Source organism: Macrobrachium nipponense, chromosome 2 (genome assembly GCF_015104395.2).
Source record: "Macrobrachium nipponense isolate FS-2020 chromosome 2, ASM1510439v2, whole genome shotgun sequence".
NCBI lineage: Eukaryota > Metazoa > Arthropoda > Malacostraca > Decapoda > Palaemonidae > Macrobrachium > Macrobrachium nipponense.
Window position 1 is genome coordinate 156,547,603 of NC_087201.1, and position 19,382 is coordinate 156,566,984.

Here is a 19,382-nt window from a genome sequence, read left to right on the forward strand (position 1 = left end):
CTGACATCAAGCGACTGTGAGCTGCAGCAGCTCTGAATGTTTAAGAATTTAAGTGTTTTAAGAGATGAGAAAACTGCTGACAGGTCTTTAAAGACCAGCAAAAGCGAGATAATCTGGCGCTAGCGGTAGAAGAATCTTGACAGTTTTGCTGACGTAGGTGCTGACACCTCGAGAGAAAGGTATGTGTCAAGATAAGTGAGATTCCATTTGAGATCTAAGAAGGAAAAATCAATTGACACGAATTTAATCCTACCTCTTTCTTGGGATTAAAATTCTCACATCTAGCCTTGACAGTGAGTTCCGAATAAATGACACTGAAGGCGATTACCTTATCTTGGGTATGGAGAGAGAGAGAGAGAGAGAGAGAGAGAGAGAGAGAGAGAGAGAGAGAGAGAGAGAGAGGAGGCCACTCGAAAGGGCTCATTCTTGTATGCATTTAGCTCGAAGGGCTTCAACAAAAAGTAGCAGTTAAGACTAAGATGCTCATGATAGGTCCCTGATGGAGTTTATTGACGAAGGACTGCTGCCCTTCTTCGACTATTTTACCACTCAGATGCGACACTTCTAACAATCCAGGAGACACTCTCAAGTCCCCTCTTCAGATAGGCACCAATATGAACGCAAAGTAAATTCTACACAATTACAGAATTAAAACCTAGATTACCATTTGCTAAGTGAAATCCCTGTTTGACCGCCATGAACCCATAGTGAGTCTTAAACCTCGATGACTGAAATGTAATCATTTACGGTAGACGTATGATTAAAAAAAAAAAAAAACTGAACTCCAGTCGAAAACAAACCTCAAGAGCTTCTTCTCTTCCAAGCCAACGAACAGTCATACTCGTAATGACTTGAAACTCATTAGCTGTTGGTGCTTTAATGGCAATCTCAAAATCCATAACAAAAGAAAAATCTTTCGCAGTTGAAGAAATCAAAAAAATATATAGCTATGTAAATCAAATTCTTTAGTATAAATCTCAAACCTAGTAATATTGCCTTCTCTGAACTGCCTACCTTTCACAATATTTTTGTCCGAAACGTCAAACATGCATAAAGTTCTTACCAAACTGCCAAGCAGATCATGAAATATTTTTCCTCAAACTGAAAAACAATAACAACGTAAATCCCGCGTGCAATGCCAAGGAAAAAACATAAGACTCTCCGTTTAAAATCCGAATCTAAGATTATTTTTTAGATTCGGATTGTGAAAGATACCACACGCAAGCTTCTCATCTCTTTATTAATGGTCTCGAGAAAAGAGGGTACGTTCAGTAGCTGCATGAGAAATGCGTAACGTTAAAAAGACTGACAAAAATATCTTGCTTTTGCCAAATGACAACACTAAGAACGACTTTTATTGACGAAATTTCTGGATATAAATGCAAAGATTTATCTTTCTATCGTAGTCAAAAGTAAATGAATTCAAAGAACATTCGAATGTGTGTGACTTCTGCATTCATACAGAATTCATAAAATCTAAAAACGAGAAAATCTGAGTTCTCTCTCTCTCTCTCTCTCTCTCTCTCTCTCTCTCTCTCTCTCTCTCTCGTTTTCAGACAGCAGTCGTCTCAAGACATCCATTCCCATAATTGGATCACTGTTGGTTCATTGCAATTGCCAGAATAATTCTTGTTAAAACCTAATGACTGTTGAATAAGATTAAGTTTAATGACCGGGAAAAAGAGGCACTCACGGACCAATGCAAAGGAAACATTCATAGTTAATGGGGCAAAATAATAGCTTATTCTAGCTCCCTTTTGCGACCGAGTATGCATGTTTATATATATATATATATATATATATATATATATATATATATATATATGTATATATGTGTATATATATACATATATATGAATATATGTATATATATAAATATATATATATATATATATATATATATATATATATAAAGGTATAAGCCACGAAGGGAAAATAAACAACGGAGTTTGTGCAAGATCTTTCAACTCAACGTCCTTTACTCTGCTGAATAAAGGACGTTGAGTCGAAAGATTTTGGAGAAACTCCGTTGTTTATTTTCCCTTCGTGGCTTATACCTTTATTTATGGATTTATCCCGTTCCAAACTTTCGTGATTCAGTTAAAATATAATAATATAAATAATATATATATTAATTTATTATATATATAATTATTATATTTTATATATATAATATATATATAGATATATGTATATATATATATATATATATATATATATCGAGCTACAATGTCCTTTAATATCTAATTCACTCTACCTCGGAATTAATATATTTTCATATATGCTTAACCGAAGGGAAATTTTTTCTCGATAATAGACTTGCCTGGACCAGGGCGCGAACCCATGGATCCTTTCAAATCCAGGAGCGTCAGTGAAGCTTTACCTACTACACCACCTCTCGCGGTGGTGTAGTAGGTAAAGCTTCTCTGACGTTCCTGGATTTGAAAGGATCCATGGGTTCGCGCCCTGGTCCAGGCAAGTCTATTATCGAGAAAAAATTCCCCTTTGGTTAAGCATAAATGAAAATATATTAATTCCGAGGTAGAGCGAATTAGATATTAAAGGACATTGTAGCTCGATATATGTATATGAATCACGGAAATGTGATATGACATATATATATATATATATATATATATATATATATATATATATATAATATATATATATGATATATATATATATATAATATATATATATATATATATATATATATGATATATATATATATATAATAATATATATACATATATATATATATATATATATATATATATATATATATTTATTTGTGTGTATGTGTAGCACCAACAGAATACACCTGTGGCATAACTTTTCATTGCTAACCAAGAAATACTTATAGATTAGAGATTAGAGCAATTCAGCTTCCAAACCCTAGCTTACACAAGGTTGATACTAAACTTCTGAAGGTCGCTGAATTAGACAAATTGTCGAAGAGGTAATCATTTACTTGTGAAGTAGTAAGACAAATGTTGACTTGAACGAGGTTACTTTTGACTAGAACAGTAGAAGAGAGGAGATCATTCGTGGGTCCTAGACTCCTAGTAGCTTTGTAATTTAAAAAAAAAAACTTGCTTCACATCTATGAGCAGTCCGAAAAGACCCTTTGTGGCTCTGTTGACCTACACTATGAATTATGTATTTGGAAGTTAGAAAACTGTGGTGGGATACAATCTGGATGACGAAGGGCATGGGGCTAGCAACCTCACCCCAAAAGCTTTGCTGCAAACCATAAGGCTAATGCCTTCTGGAACCAACCACGCTAAGGTGAACAAAGCACGACCCATCTTACAGCTTACTCGGGACATGAGCAAGATTTTCCCTTCAAGCATAAGTTGTAAACATCATGTTCCTAACTTTTAAACGTAAATCAAAATATGCTAAAATCTATGGTCAAATAGAGCCTTGTTTCACCAACGAAAATTAAAATAAATATACTATATTTTATTAGACATTTTTTTTCTGTACTGTTTAGCATGTACAGTACTTATTTTTTACATTTTCTTTCCAATAAATAAATCATAAATATCCTATCCTAAAATTCTTGAATCTTTAACTCAACATGAAACATCTTTTCAGACCTTTTTAGGCTCTTCTGTGGACCTTCCCTACCACCCCCCAACAACAACAAAGTAGTTTGCAGGCTTACTCCCCGAGTAAGCCAAAATGGCATATGATGGGGGGGGGGGGGGAGGGGAATAGGCCTATACGAAACAAAAGCTCAGTCACTTAAAACACTCTGAACTCCAAATGAATTGCCCTGTATAGGCCTAGGACACCACACAATGCTATCCTGAAGACCTTTACGTACTCTCTCTCACTCTCTCTCTTGCTTATCTCCTTTAAAATGCGTACAAGAAAAGAAAACACCCAGCCAATGTGGAATAAGAAGGGAGCCCTGTCAGCTACTATGACGTCTGCCCGAGGAGGAGATTAAAACTTTTATCCGGAATAATGTCGCGATTTTAAAGAAAAGGAATTTTGGGGGCTCTTCGTTTTTCTTACCATACCGTACTTGGGATGCCACCCGGGATTAATATCAGTAACTGTCTCAGCTGAAATTGCGACTCAAGGAACTTGATGTACATAGTAGACGCCGTTAGTGTTTATTAACAGTACAAACATTTTACTTTCCCTGTATAAAGTAAAACACCTAGACATGGTGTTTGCCTTAATGAGCAATTCGGTGATATCACAATACACAATCAAGTGTTACAGTAATCGACTGCTTTAACGTGAAGGTAAATGAATTACATAACATCCAGGTAGGTGAGCTCCATTTGTCACTCTTAGTAGCCTCACGAAAGCAGTGCCAAACTATATCTGTAAAATTCCAGACATCCGACTTGAGCTGCTTAACATAAATTCCGTGCTCAAGTAAATGTACATCCCGTTACATGGAAAAGCAAATTAGGCCTAGTTTCCCTGACCATGAGAGCCTAAATTTGATACTGAATCAGCTAAAAAGAGTAGAATCCTGCCAAATTAATAAATAAATACAATAAAAATCGTTAATGATTCACAGAATCAGCACTACTGGTGCACTACTCTCTGGAGCGGTTCAGCCTAGCTGGTAGCCTAGTTTGCTCAGTGAGTTCATGACAGTGACTGTTGTCTCAACTTTCTCTAAATCCATCCAATCCGAATGGAGAATTCATATGTATTTCATTAAAAAAAAAAGGGGGGGGGGGGCGTAGGAGGGAGATCTGACGCACTGCTGATGAGCTTTCTGTGCATGGATATGAAAACCCTAATGTGGTGGAAGTTTTCTGCATTGATGTTTCATCCACAATTCAACGGTTATAGTAAAAAGAATATATGTTGCGCTGAAGGCATATATACATATAAATATATATATATATATATACATATATATATATATATATATATATATATATATATATACATACATATATACATACATATATATACATACATATATATACATACACATTATATTATATATATACATACATATATATACATAACACATTATATATATATATATATATATATATATAAATATATAAGTAAACATATTATATATATATATTATAAATATATAAGTAAAAACATATTATATATATATATATATATATATATATATACTTACTGTAATTCAGCAAACGGTGGCGAATTCGAATTTGGCTGAGCTCCTGCAATATTGAACCTCTGTAACAAATGCATGAATATGTCAAAAGTCAGGCAGCTGCAGAACCATGTAGGCTGTCATCGAAAATCTTTTGAAAGAAAATATTCCGAGAGGAAAAACATAAAACTTTCATTACCAATTTAAATCCAAAACAATCAGCCTTAGGACCTGGATTTTAAAAGCACTTCGTATAATGAGCCTAATCTGGAATACATGGATAGAAAAAAAAAAACACGTTATGTCCATGTTAGAACCGTTATAAAAATAAATTAATGAATGTTCCTAAACTGCCACTAAAACTCTTTCAGAGCGAAAATTCCCATTCGCCTACGCCATGACATGATCTAAAAGCGTTGCTGTATTATAAATTCATCAATAGAGTATTTGCTTCCATGTGCTTTCCTCCTATCATTTTTATTTTGCGTGACTGAAATAACATTGATAATCCCCTCCAAACTTACTCAAGTAGTTTGGAAACCTATAGAAAATCCACACATTACGAACTAAAACTTATTGGTAATAAACAAAAATCGACTCCATAAAGCAATTCAGTTAAAATCCAAAGGATCAAGGTGGGTAATGGACTATATAGCAAGACATTTGTTCGCAACTGCATGCAATTTCTGTATCAGAATCAAATGCTAGAAATTACAGACCTTTTTTGTGCTTTTTGCCAACGACAATCAAAAGGCCAAAAAAAAAATAAATAAATAAATAAATAACTCGTTTAAACAGCAGGCTTTACTGTCATGTCTAAATTCATCTGGTTTTCGACAAAAACACCACGGTCTCTTGGTAATAAACATTTGCTCCAAATGGCATATAAATCACATAGCTACTGGGAAACAAGAATGAGATAAGGTCTGCATAATCTAATGACAGAAAGCCACACAATTGCTGACACGATCAGCAGAGGAGTAACAAAATAGCATAGGTCAGTCTTGTGCATCAGAATTCGTGCAAGATATACTATATGTGTATACATAGGTGTATATATACGTATACGTATAATTATATATAAACCTCCTTCTTTCAACACTAACAGCATCAAGGCAAGTGTAGCCAACAGCAAAATGTTGGCAACTGAAGAAACATATGCTCAAACTCATCCTATGCTAGGCTACGCAAGCATAAAATCCTAGTAAGACCCGGCACATTTCTTAGTTTACTCTATTCGAACGAAAATTTTCACTAAAACCTACAGACTCCAAAGAAGTTAGAACAATACAGCACTGCAAGTTCATTATAGGCCTAATGTGATGCAACTAAAACTATATATTTTACTTGAATTAAACAAATAAATATATTACTCCATCAAACAAAATATCTCACTTGAAACCAACATGACGCACAAACAAAGTGAATAAATGATAACCAGACTTACTGCACCTTCTCACACGAACAATCCATAGGTCTTGTAGGCCTACGTATGAGGGTGTATGCATGGTACTATAAGCAATATGATGTATGTAGAATATCTAACAGAAAAACGTATAAAAACCACAGCAAACACTAAAATTAATTAAGGAGCAACTTCGTAATACGCTTTCGTACTAAATTAGTAGTCTACCACCTCGGTAAACCGTGTCTACTTCTTAAATTGGTATAGCGGTCGAGTGGAGACTCCAGTCTTGTCTGCAGTGGTAAGACGTTTTTTGCCACTTGACAGGTAACGATGATATAAGAATATACAAAACATAACAGCAAAGCATAAGAGGCAACAAAGCGAAAGCCACACCTACAAGCGCCACATTGTGGATGGGAGTGTGGATGATCAACGGATTGCAATACTTTCCCAGAATGAAGAGCAGCAGGATGGTGCGTGGGTCAAGAGCACAAATTAGCCTCAACGCTCACCAAATTTACATGACTATTACCCCTTTCTACAGGAAAACAGGAAAATAGCCCAGCCTAAGCGTCGATATACCAATCAGTATCTGATATATCCATAATAAGCCACTTCACCATATACAATGTACTCCGACGTTTCGCCAGGCTAAACTGAGATTATTAGAACCGGATTTTCCCACCCAATCAAGAGCATCCAGACACTAAGTAGTTTTATCTATACATTTGTAATTTTGTGCAGTTAAAGGTTTATATATATCCACTCACACTGAAAAAGTGAGTTAAGGCAAGCGTGTGATCATGAAAAAGACTGATTGTACTTTGTACCATGATACCTCCATGGTACCTACTGAACCACAAGGAACCCTCAGTATAAACATGGTAAGTAAACCAATATGTTTTCATCATATTTAAATCGTTCACATCATATATACAACCAAAATATATTTAACAACATGGTATAATAAGTACATTTTCATTTTTTAAAAGCCACTCTTGTAGTCACTGAATACTAAAGTTTTTTGTGCTTTTTACAAACCACGTTCAACAAAATATTTATGGTATCTTAAATTTTTAATTAGCTAAATATATTGTCACAGTATTTAGTGACATAAGCATATATATATTTTATATATATATATATTTCATATATATATATATATATATATATGAATAACTTGATCACGAAGTATATAAAACGTGATGCTATGTATAAATAAAGTTTTTTTTGCCACGAAGGAAAAAAATGAAAAAACGAGTTGGCAGAGTACTTTCGGTCCTATTCGGACCCTTTACTGAGGCATAAAAAGTTTTATAATGTTGCTATTAATGAAAAAGAAATCCCTAAAAATGTACTTAGCTTACCTTATTTTCGTGGATTTGAAACCATAAAATCAATATTTAAACCATTTAATGTTAATGTAGTGTTCTCTTATAACAATACCATTAAAGATATGCTAATTAAGAATAGTCCCGTAACAAATAACAACATCATTTACAAAATTCCTTGTAAGGATTGCCCATCGTTTTACGTTGGTCAGTCTAGTAAAAATTTATGTGTTCGGGTTAAGCAGCATATGTATTCAGTTAGAACAGCCCAGACTTCAAATGCACTGTTTATCCATCTGAGTGAAAAATCTCATTGTATTAATTGGGGTGATACCTCGGTAATTGCTAGATCTAATGATTATGTTTCAAGAAATTTACTGGAATCGGCAATTATACAAATCACTAATAAAAACAACCTAAATCTTAGTCTGAGAATGTACCATTTGGACCCATATATTTGTAAGATGTTTATGAAGGACCTCAAAATAAATGAACAACTAATAAATTAGTCCCACATGTATATAGTTATTAATTCTCTCTCTCTCTCTCTCTCTCTCTGTCTGTCTCTCTGTCTTTCTCTTTCTCTCTCTCTCTCTCTCTCTCTCTCTCTCTCTCTCTCTGGTTCGATATTTTCTCTCCCTCTTTCTCTTGCTCGATATATATATAGGCTATATTTATATTTTCTTTCGTCTTTTCATTAATAATAATTTTTGTTAGGAAAATTTGTGTAAAAATTGATGATATTAAATTGTATATGCTCCCGTGTTGTTTTCAAAATGTACTGTTTTTCTGGAAGAATCACTTGTTTACCGCGGGTATCCTTCAAGGTGTGGCTAGCCTATGACTCCTCCTCCTCTCTGTAGAGTGAAAATCGCCCTTATGGCTAATTTGGTAGTGTCAGTTTGTATATTAAGCCTTCTTTTGACTATGTGTTCTTTGTAAAATCAGTATGCCTCAGTAAAGGGTCCGAATAGGACTAGAAAGTACTCGGCCAACTCGTTTTTTCATTTTTTTCCTTCGTGGCAAAAAAACCTTTATTTATATATATATATATATATATATATATATATATATATATATATATATATATATATATATATATATAAAGGTCCTATTCGGACCGAAAGTACTCGGCCAACTCGTTTTTTCATTTTTTCCTTTGTGGCAAAAAAACCTTTATTTATACATAGCATCACGTTTTATATACTTCGTGATCAAGTTATTATTCATATATATATAATATATATATATATATATATATATATATATATATATATATATATATATATATATATATATATATTATATATTGCTACTTTCAAAATACATATATCCCCTCTTTGACTGTATAAAGAGTTAGAATAGGGTTTCGCAACATTTTTTCAGGTTCCTAGCTAGCTTAGAGTTGTAGGATGTTTAAAATGTGTGTTCAGATTTCTGCATAACATAATATAAATAGAATATATAACGTGGTAATGAAAAAGAGAGAGATTATCTTTGTCCGTTCGAAGCTAGAGTTGTTTCAGTTACTTTTCATTGCCTTGAGATTAGAGGAACTACGAGATCTCTGTTTGCTTCCCTAATCTATTAACACGTTTGATTAGAGACATCGAGGTCTCCGTTGTGCTTTGGGAATTCTGTCATCACCTCTGATAGGGACTTTTGCTCGAGTCTGTTTCGATCGAACATGTGTCTTTGTTGAACTGACTGGTTTCATACGTGTATTTCGCTGCCGAAACCACGTGCAGATTTCACAGGGTTTTTTTTTGTAAAGTTGCGTCATAATGTAAGTTTCTAGAACCATTATACCATTCTCACTGCCCCAAAACGTTTTGTGTCATCTCCACTGTCCAGCTTTCGTAAGGAAGAGATTTCATTCGGGCTTAAATCCTCAAAGCGTTCACATCTCTCTCTCTCTCTCTCTCTCTCTCTCTCTCTCTCTCTCTCTCTCTCTCTCTCTCTCTCTGCCTCGACATACTTGAGATTATATTAACGTATCATAAATTGGTCACTCGTAACTTGTAGATTTCAGATTTGATATTTCTTAGAGTTTATTTAGTATTATTTAGTGTTTTTGTGGAATCTGAACAAACATTATATTAGTGTGTAACGGTGCCTATTTTTGTGAATTGTGGTGAATTTTTTAACAAGCTGCAGCAAAGAAAGAAAATTGGTATACCAAGAAGGTAAAGTGTGTAATATTTTTATTAGTTGCAACTATCTGATGGGCATGATGGTTTGGTAAAAACTAATAACTATTGGTTACAATGGTTTAGAGAACTAATAACTGATGGTTACGATGGTTTATAGAACTAATAACTAATAGTTACAATGATTTGAGAGAAACTATTTACATTTTTACACATTGCAAATTTTTGTGTTTGTTTCATTTGAAGTGATTTTTATGTTTTGTGCATTTATTCATTTTCTTATTGAAGTGTGTCTTTTAATTTTATATTCTGTGTGATTAATACTTTTTGCAATTTTGGTATTTTCCACATTTTTCTGTGTTTTCATGTACATTCACAATTTAATTAACTTAGTTATTTTCATTAATTAATCAATGCCCATTTAATTGAATTTAACACTTGTGAATTAATTTGCATTTACTTAAAATTCTTTTCAAGTTTTATTGTTGTTTAGCACTTGTGAATTAATTTCCAAGTTTCAATTATTGCCTAACACTTTTGAATTTTGATTTCAAGTAACAGTAATTTTCCCTGATATTGTGAATTTCACTTATAATTTTGAATTTAATTATAAATTTTTGTATTTAAAATTTTTATAAGTATTTCATTTCTCACCAGTATATTTGCATTTAATTGTGATTATATTGATGTTAGGTAGAAACATAGAGTGGTAATTGATCTGTTTTCCTTCAATTTATTTGAAGTGACTTAGAACCAGGGAAGTACTTAGACTTATGAAATCAGGGAAATACTTAGACTTTTAAAGTTGTTGATGGAGTGATGCCCTTTGATTAATTTGATTACTTACAAGATTACCTCACACCTGTTTTGATGAACTTAGTCTGATTTTCTGCAATACTGGTAAGATGTTAAGGGATCACTGTTGCCTTTATTCAGTCGTTTAGTACCTGTGATGAGGGTTCAGGTGTCTGGCTGTTGTGAGGTAACGATTAATGATTGGTAAGTGTAGTAACCAGATACTTGGCACTTTGTCACAATATATATATATATATATATATATATATATATATATATATATATATCTATATATATATATATATTAGTACAAGAAACCTTTGATAACAGACATATTAAGTACAGACAAAGGTAAAATAAGGGTAGCATCGATAAACTATAATATACCTACGCAAAAAGTCATGCCAAAAATACCCAGTTGTCTGATATTTCCCCAATATTTTTGAAAAAGTTGGAGACGAGCACCTAACGGGATATGAGAGTAGGCTAAGGGAAAATGGCGACAGCTGGCAACACCACACACACCAGCGAATGGAGCAGAAATGGAAGATTACCTCGACCAAATGTGCATCTGTGTGCACAACTTACTCTCGAAATAAGGCAGAAAAATATTGTATACCGGATGGCTTTCCTAAAGGTTACGATATTGAATGAGGACTAGCTCCTGCATAAACCTAGTTTATTCTTACATTATCCAATGCCATGGCGTAACATTTTTCCCTGCCTGAGTTATCCTGTTTATTCCATAAAGTTCTCTAAAGCGTTGTAGCAATATCTTTTGCAGTCGGTGAATTACCATTAAAATGCTGGTGATTCTATTATAATGTTATAGCAAGCATGAAACGAAGACTAGTTTGCTTGTTTGTATGGTGTTTTTACGTTGCATAGAACCAGTGGCGGCTATTCAGCAAAGGAACCAAAGGCTTTACGTGACTTCCGAACCACGTCGAGAGTGAACTTCTATCACCAGAAATACACATATCTAACACCTCAATAGAATGCCCGAGAATCGAACTCGCGGCCACCGAGGTGGCAGCTCAAAACCATACTGATCACGCCACTGAGGCGCTACGATTGTTGTTTAAAAAAATAAACAATTAATTACATAGACTGTTTATTGTCTTGGGCTGTCTATCGAACTACACCGGCTTCGCTAGTCACATTATGTCAACAACTTACAGGTCGAGTGACTGATTGTATTATGGTTGCTAAAACTGACGTTCACTTATAGTTCGACGGATCAAAGAACTTTATAGGGGTAAATCTAAAATACTTCATTATACTTATCAAACCTGTAAATCTATCAGTTGTGCTACACGACTAGGATTATTTTTAAAATAAAATAGTTGATGCACTAGGTAAAGCTCTCTATAGTTAGTGTACAATGAAGTGAGAGCGCTCTAGTGGTTCGAAGCTGTTTGTACATTTAATAAACACTAAGGCGCTCCATGCTTACAGGTGGAGCTGTACATTAAAACGGTTTTGTCCAGTATGGCTAGGGTGCTATCTTGGTGACGCTATCAGATATAAAAAAAAATAAGAATGGGATTGTGCTCAAAGTTCAATGTGGAAGGTTTCTCGAACTGCGGAATGTGTCATTTGATGAATACCGTAACAAAGGAAAGAAAGCAGTTACCAAACATTCCTGAATTTGAAATCCCCAAAATAGTGGTACGATCTGCGTTATCAGTGGAAGTGAAGCAAGAAAAGGGAAAAGTAAAAGTCTCATCTTCCGGATGATGTAACAACGAAAATTACGTGGGAACTCTTAGATGGTCTTCACTTCACGATTGTACGTATTTCTGATCCACGTGCAACCCTCAGTATAAACATGGTAATCAAAACAATAAATTTTAATCATATTTGAATCGTACACATCATAATATGCAACCAATAAATATTTAGCATCGGACATACTCGAAAGGATGCTGCACAGGCTTGTCAACTATACTCTTTTTTTTTCCATCTGTCCATCCGCCTGTGGTGTTTGCGCATGGTAACACTGCGTCCCGGGCTTTAAATAACATCCTATTTCGAATGTTAACGGTGTAATTCGCATATAGTAAATTATTAAAACACTTTTCAGTTGCAAATGTACACCCAGATATCCTTTTATTTACCCAAAACTTAGTCATAGCGTAACTATTTAAAGGCCGGGACGCAGTGTTACCATGCGCACCAACAGGCGGATGGACAGATGGAAAAAAACAGAGTATACATGTCACCTACTCTGAGATGCTGATACTAATTCGTACGGCCGTCTACTTTACATTTACCATACGGCGTTTAGTATATAAGCACCCCGGAGTACTTGACGAGTCGATAACTAAGCAAAGTAGCATCTTCGACAGTTTAGGGAAAACATTACTACTCTGGCTAACCTGCTTTTTTTTTTTTTTAAAGCCACACTTACCAAAGCTTATATACCTTAGTACAAGCATACCATTTACTAAGTTCGAAGTTGAGAGTATATCTTAGTTTTACCAGACCACTGAGCTGATTAATAGCTCTCCTGGGGCTGGCCCGAAGGATTAGATATTTTTACGTGACTAGGAACCAATTGGTTACCTAGCAACGGGACCTACAGCTTATTGTGGGATCCGAACCACATTGTATCGAGAAATGAATTTCTATCATCAGAAATAAGTTCGAAGTAAAACAAAACAAAAAAGTACTAGTCAACATTAATTTATATTCCAAACTAAATTTGATAGTTCACAAGCCATGCATAAAAATACGCGAGGAGAACTATTTTCTTAGAGAGAGAGAGAGCATTTAAATCAGATGCACAAGTTTCAGGGGTATGCATGTACTTTTCTAAGTATGCTTGTTTTTTTTGTTAGGCCTATGTACTGGTACAATCTTCTAGTGATTTGTGATCTGCCTTCGATATGTATTTATTACCTTGTATTCAGATAGGCTGCCGAGTCAGTTACTAGGTGCTCTAGGAGCCAGTGCGGCATATGGCTCTTAATAACAACAGCAAACTAATATGGGGTATTTTTTTTTTTTTTATTTGTCTTAGACATATGTGAAGGATGAGTACCCTCTAACGGAAGAAGGTACGACACACTTCTTTGCGGAAAATTATTCGAGAAAGAATCTTGGCCAAGACCTACAGCTATACAGGACTGCTGGAAAGCCTAAGTTTGTCTGCCCAATTAAAATAACATTCAATTGACATTCAAGCATTTTCAGTGGCAAATGGCCACACGAATATCATTAGATGGTTTTTAGGATAATGGGCAGCGTCTCGGCACTCATTTACGTGAAACTTGAGATGTATCTAAGAAAGTACCACCGATAATATTTAGCAAGAGGCAAGTGCAGTGGTTAGCCTAGCCATTAAATTTGCGGAACCCTAGGTTAGGTTAGGATGCATCCCTGAATGTGCAATGCCACACAGGCTAGAAACAATCCGTTACGATACATCAAGGTAGAATTTACTCAGCAATAGATACTGCCACATGTTCGTGCTTTTATGTCTTTTAAGTGTGCATGTGATTTACAAACATTAACCCTGCATTTACTTTTCACTAGTTTACATTTCCATCAACAAAAAGCTCTAGTTTTCCTTTGTTAAGGTTAAGGAGTACGCTACAGGTAACCTTTGTGTAGAAAAATAGCGATTTCCTAGTCTAAATGAATATGAATTAATATCAACCAAAATATTATAAAACTGGAAGGCATTCTTACGAATCGTTACCATACCCAAATACATAGCCTACTGGTACAAGAACTTTAATATATGAAGAAAGCACATCATGCCCTACTCGACGAGAGAGAGAGAGAGAGAGAGAGAGAGAGAGAGAAGGGGGTGGGGGGAATATACCATAAAAGAAAATCCGAGCCATCCATACCAACTCAAAAAAAAAAGACGCACGCAGGATGTATAACATAAAGTAACAAAACACAAGTGAGGAAACTTACGAATGAAAAAGCAATAAGTTTAATTACTATTAGTTCGAATAAAACCCGGGAACTGATATTCAAAATGCCATCAGTGTTAATCACGAAAAACGGTATTAACTTTGAGAGCAAGTTTTTACACCGAATATAAGAACTAAGAGATGAAACAGGTAAAATTAAATGCTTATCAAAAATAACATAGGTAAGCTGCTCAATAACGATAGAATTAAAAGGAAAACGAACCACAAGGCACCCTCAGTCGAGGGAACTAAATCAGCAATGGGTCAATGAACAAAGCCAGTGACCCAGTCTAAGGTCTGAGTATGGCGGAACACCTAAAGTGAAAATAAGATGTGTCATTTGTGCCAAAATAATTATATATATCATTAATAATTGCCGAAGACTACAATAGGCCTAGACAAGGTAAAAAGTAATTGGCGTGATTACCTAACTGAAGAAGCAAAGCATTATACAACTAAAGAGGAGATAAAAAGAGAATTCATCAACTTAACACACGAACTATAAATAACTGACGCAGAGAGAGAGAGAGAGAGAGGAGAAGAGCGAGAGAGAGAGAGAGAGAGAGAGAGAGACATAGCATGCACAAAAGTCTAACTTACTCCACAAAGATGAGCTCTTTTCGGGACAGACTCTAATACTAATACGTCTAACCTTACAAGTCAATATCGTTTTTTTTTTTTTGTTTTTTTTTTTTTTTTTTTTTTTTTTTTTGGAGGGGGGAGGCCTTATTTAATAATCCGAAAAAAAATCTACAAAAGAACCTCAAAATTCCACCAAATACCTTAATATACTAAACAAAAAGAAAGGCCGTAGGCCAAGGTGACAAAAAAAAAAAAAAAAACATAGGCCTACTGAACACACAGGTAAACGGGTATAACCTTTAAGCAGGTGACTTACCTGACATCCACCGGCCAAAACTTATCAACAACCAAGGGTCTATCAACGCGAGCTTGTGGTAATGGGCAAATGACTTCATATTGGTGGATAAGTGATTCTTGTCCCCCCTTTTATTGTAATTATTTAATGAGAAAACGCTTTTTTTGTTCAAGGCATTACGACAGTACTGTAGCATAGGCTTGGAGAATTGTTTTCTTTTTTCTTTTTCAGTGTTACTGAGTTCAACGTTTCTCCCGGTCACGAAGTAAATCTCATACACTGTTACCAAACTGCACATTAATTACGTAATTCACATTAAATCATAAATCTTCCATTACACAACAATCACGCATACTAATAGACTGTAATCTACTTGGAACATTAAAGTATAATTCTTTGATCACTTAAAGTAATTAACTCTCAAGTAGGCCTAAACTCTAATTAATAACACTGGCTTCTTGTCAAATAAAAACAATTCTTGTCAAGTATTTCCACATTTAAAAAAAAACTTTTGTCACTGCACACAAAGTAATTAAAAAGTAATAAATAACATTCCAATTAAACACACTTCACTAAAACTTCATGTGAGTAGTTAGACCAAAGGGGTGATGGGGATTGTGGGGGGGACGGCTCGCAAAATTAAAACAAAAAGGGGGTGGGGCGTCTAAAAAGGACACCCACAATTGGAGTCACCCAAATCTCGGGAGCTTCTTAACCGGGTACCACACTACCTCACTGCACGCCGACCACACAAGGACTGAACATACTGAGGTGGCATGAGCCCACGAACTTCACTCTTGCGCTCTCTCTCTCTCTCTGTCTCTCGTGGCGCTCGTTGAAACTATCCCGCTGCGCTAAGAAACTTCACGTTTATAAATCCTGTATTTTCTTGTCTTCATCTCTTTCGAGCATGGAAATAACTTTCTTAGGCTATTGGCAAATTTAATTTGGCATCAAGATGTAGGTCGATGGGAGACAGACGACGCGAAACTGAGGGGATTGTGATGATAAGTTGATGAGCCTACGAACTTCTCTCAATCTCGTCGCGTGCGAAACTACCCCTGCTGCGCTCTTGGTCAAGAACAACAGTACATATAAATCCTACATTTTCTTGTCTTTTTTCTGGTATCGGGGTGAAAATAATAATTCTGTCTGGTTGTTAGCATCGTGATGGGGGTTGGTGGGAGACATGACGACGAGGAAGTAGCTAAGAGGATTTTAATAAAGTGTTGAAGAACTATTTTTTGGAGGGGTGCGCCAAGACCCTGGGTCAACACATTTCACAAGCTATGATATTAAGTCAGTCGTGTAGCCTTTCCTGTTGGAAACATCCACATAAATACTATATTTTCTCGTATTTATCTCTTTTGAGGATAAAAAATAATCCTATCTGGCTGTTAGCATCGTGATGGAGGTTGATGGGAGACATGGCCACACGATAGGAACTAGGGGATGAAGTTTAATATATATATATATATATATATATATATATATATATATATATAATATATATATATATATATATATATATATATATATATATGTATATATAATATGCTTTTTTTGCCTGGTTGCTGAGGAATCGGTTACAATAGATTTTTCAAACTACTGTCATGCAACCTAACTTATTCTGAGTAAACATCATTTATGTTTAGTCGCACAAGCACTTTTTTTTTTCATCATTAGCATGTTGCCACTAAACTTCAAAGCAAGTAGCCAATAATAGACTGATTTATTCACATGAATTCCGTCATAACTTGTGTAAATATTTGTTACTTGACACAGTTAAAAAAACGAAAAGGTGCTTGTGTGACAAATAAACTATTTGTCATGATCAATTTTACGTTGATGATTAAAGCAATCGTCACAAACATTTCAAAAACACGTAATTCAGATGCTCTCTTTAGAACAAAAATCATTGGACATCTCAAACGAAATTGCACTCCACACAAATACGTTGTTTTGGTTTCACTAATGAACCATTTCAGGCATAATGAATCATAAATTTGATACGTGAAACTTGATTGTCTGGAATAGCTTTCTAGTTTCTTACATCATAATAAACTAGCTGGAGTGATAACATGTGTGAGTAGGCCTAGGTTCACATCAGTGTGACATCACATATCCTTTGCTATCCACAGGCTACTTTACAGATATCAGTGAAGTCACTTATTTGCTTTGGTGTGTGCGACTTAAGAAACTTTAAACCTGGAAAAGTTATCTCTCAGCTTAGGCCTAGTGAGAAGATTTGATCATCGGGTAATCAAACTAATATGAATATTTTTCAGTTTTATTTATTATCCACATCCTAGCCTTGCCTGAAGCGTTAGCAATAACACGGGTGAACACTTAGTCTAATAACATATTTGCACGGTTATTTATCATACAAAGAATCTTCATTGAACTACAACAGTTAAGCTCTTTTAGTAATGAAATGTTTAATTACCACTTTATCTAAATGATAACCGTCAGAAATAAGAGTTATTAGCCTTCTAATGGAAGATCTGGAACTTCACCTACCTTAATAAATACATTACGCTAAAGAATCGAATATCAATAACATTGTAAGTAGAATAAATTGAAGTCAGTGCATAAATATGCTTATTTTGTAAGCAGTTCTTTTACCCTTTCACATCTCATAAACTTGGATACTAATGCACTTCGTTAATTAAATGAAGAGTGGTCATATCTGAGACCTTTCACATCTTATTCATACTCGCAATCATTAAGAGGGAGAGCGAAGTATATGAGCTATCGAGACCCAGGAAGGAGCAATCTCTTGAGTAGCAGCTTTTGAATGTATGGTTGTAGCAGGAAACGCCAACTTAGGCCTATGTCTGGTTGACTTGCTTTAAATGAACTTTGGAATAGATCCACCACATCCACTGAGTTGGATTAAGAATTAAACCTATACATAGACTGCGCCCCACACGGGTCAATGCATTACTAAGGTTCTTTGCAGCGTCCCTTCGGCCCATAGTTGCAGCCCCTTTCATTCCTTTTACTGTACCTCCGTTCATATTATCTGTCTTTCACTTACTTTCCACCCTCTCCTAACAATTATTTCAGAGTGCAGCTACGAGGTTTTCCTCCTGTTACACCTTTCAACCCTTTAACTATCCATTACCGTTTCGCAGTTGAATGACCTCATATGGATCCCAGCGCTTGGCCTTTGGCCTAAATTTTATATTTGTATACATAGCCTGCGGTATTAAGTAAATAAGTATGTTAGCGTGTCTTTTATCTAGATACTATATAATTAAAATATGTTTCTATTAGGCACAACTTTCCTAACACACAATTCTGCGGACAACCAAATTCTCGAGAACGCAAAATCATTTAGGAACTTTGAATTTGAAAACTTTCGAAGTTTTAGTACTCTGCGGAGTGACATATCTGCAAATAATAACATTTTATCACCCGCACAATGGGAAAGCGAGAGACACATGGTTTCACATTTTTCCGCACACCGCGATACTTATTTTGGGAAATGTGTAGAGTTCCGGCAAGTTTCCGATGCTAATTATACGGATTTTATCTCTCTCTCTCTCTCTCTCTCTCTCTCTCTCTCTCTCTCTCTCTCTCTCTCTCTCTCTCTTTCCACAATAGGACGTGGGCTAGCTTGAGAGAGAGTATGAACCTCATGCAGAATCAGCCTGCTCATTTTCAGAAAGCTCCGCTAGCCTAAGAATGTTCCCAAAGGTTTTTAAGTATAGTGGTGAAAATAATAAAGTCTTTTTTTTCAATTGCGGTAAACATTTATGGCTGAGGGTATAGCTTGC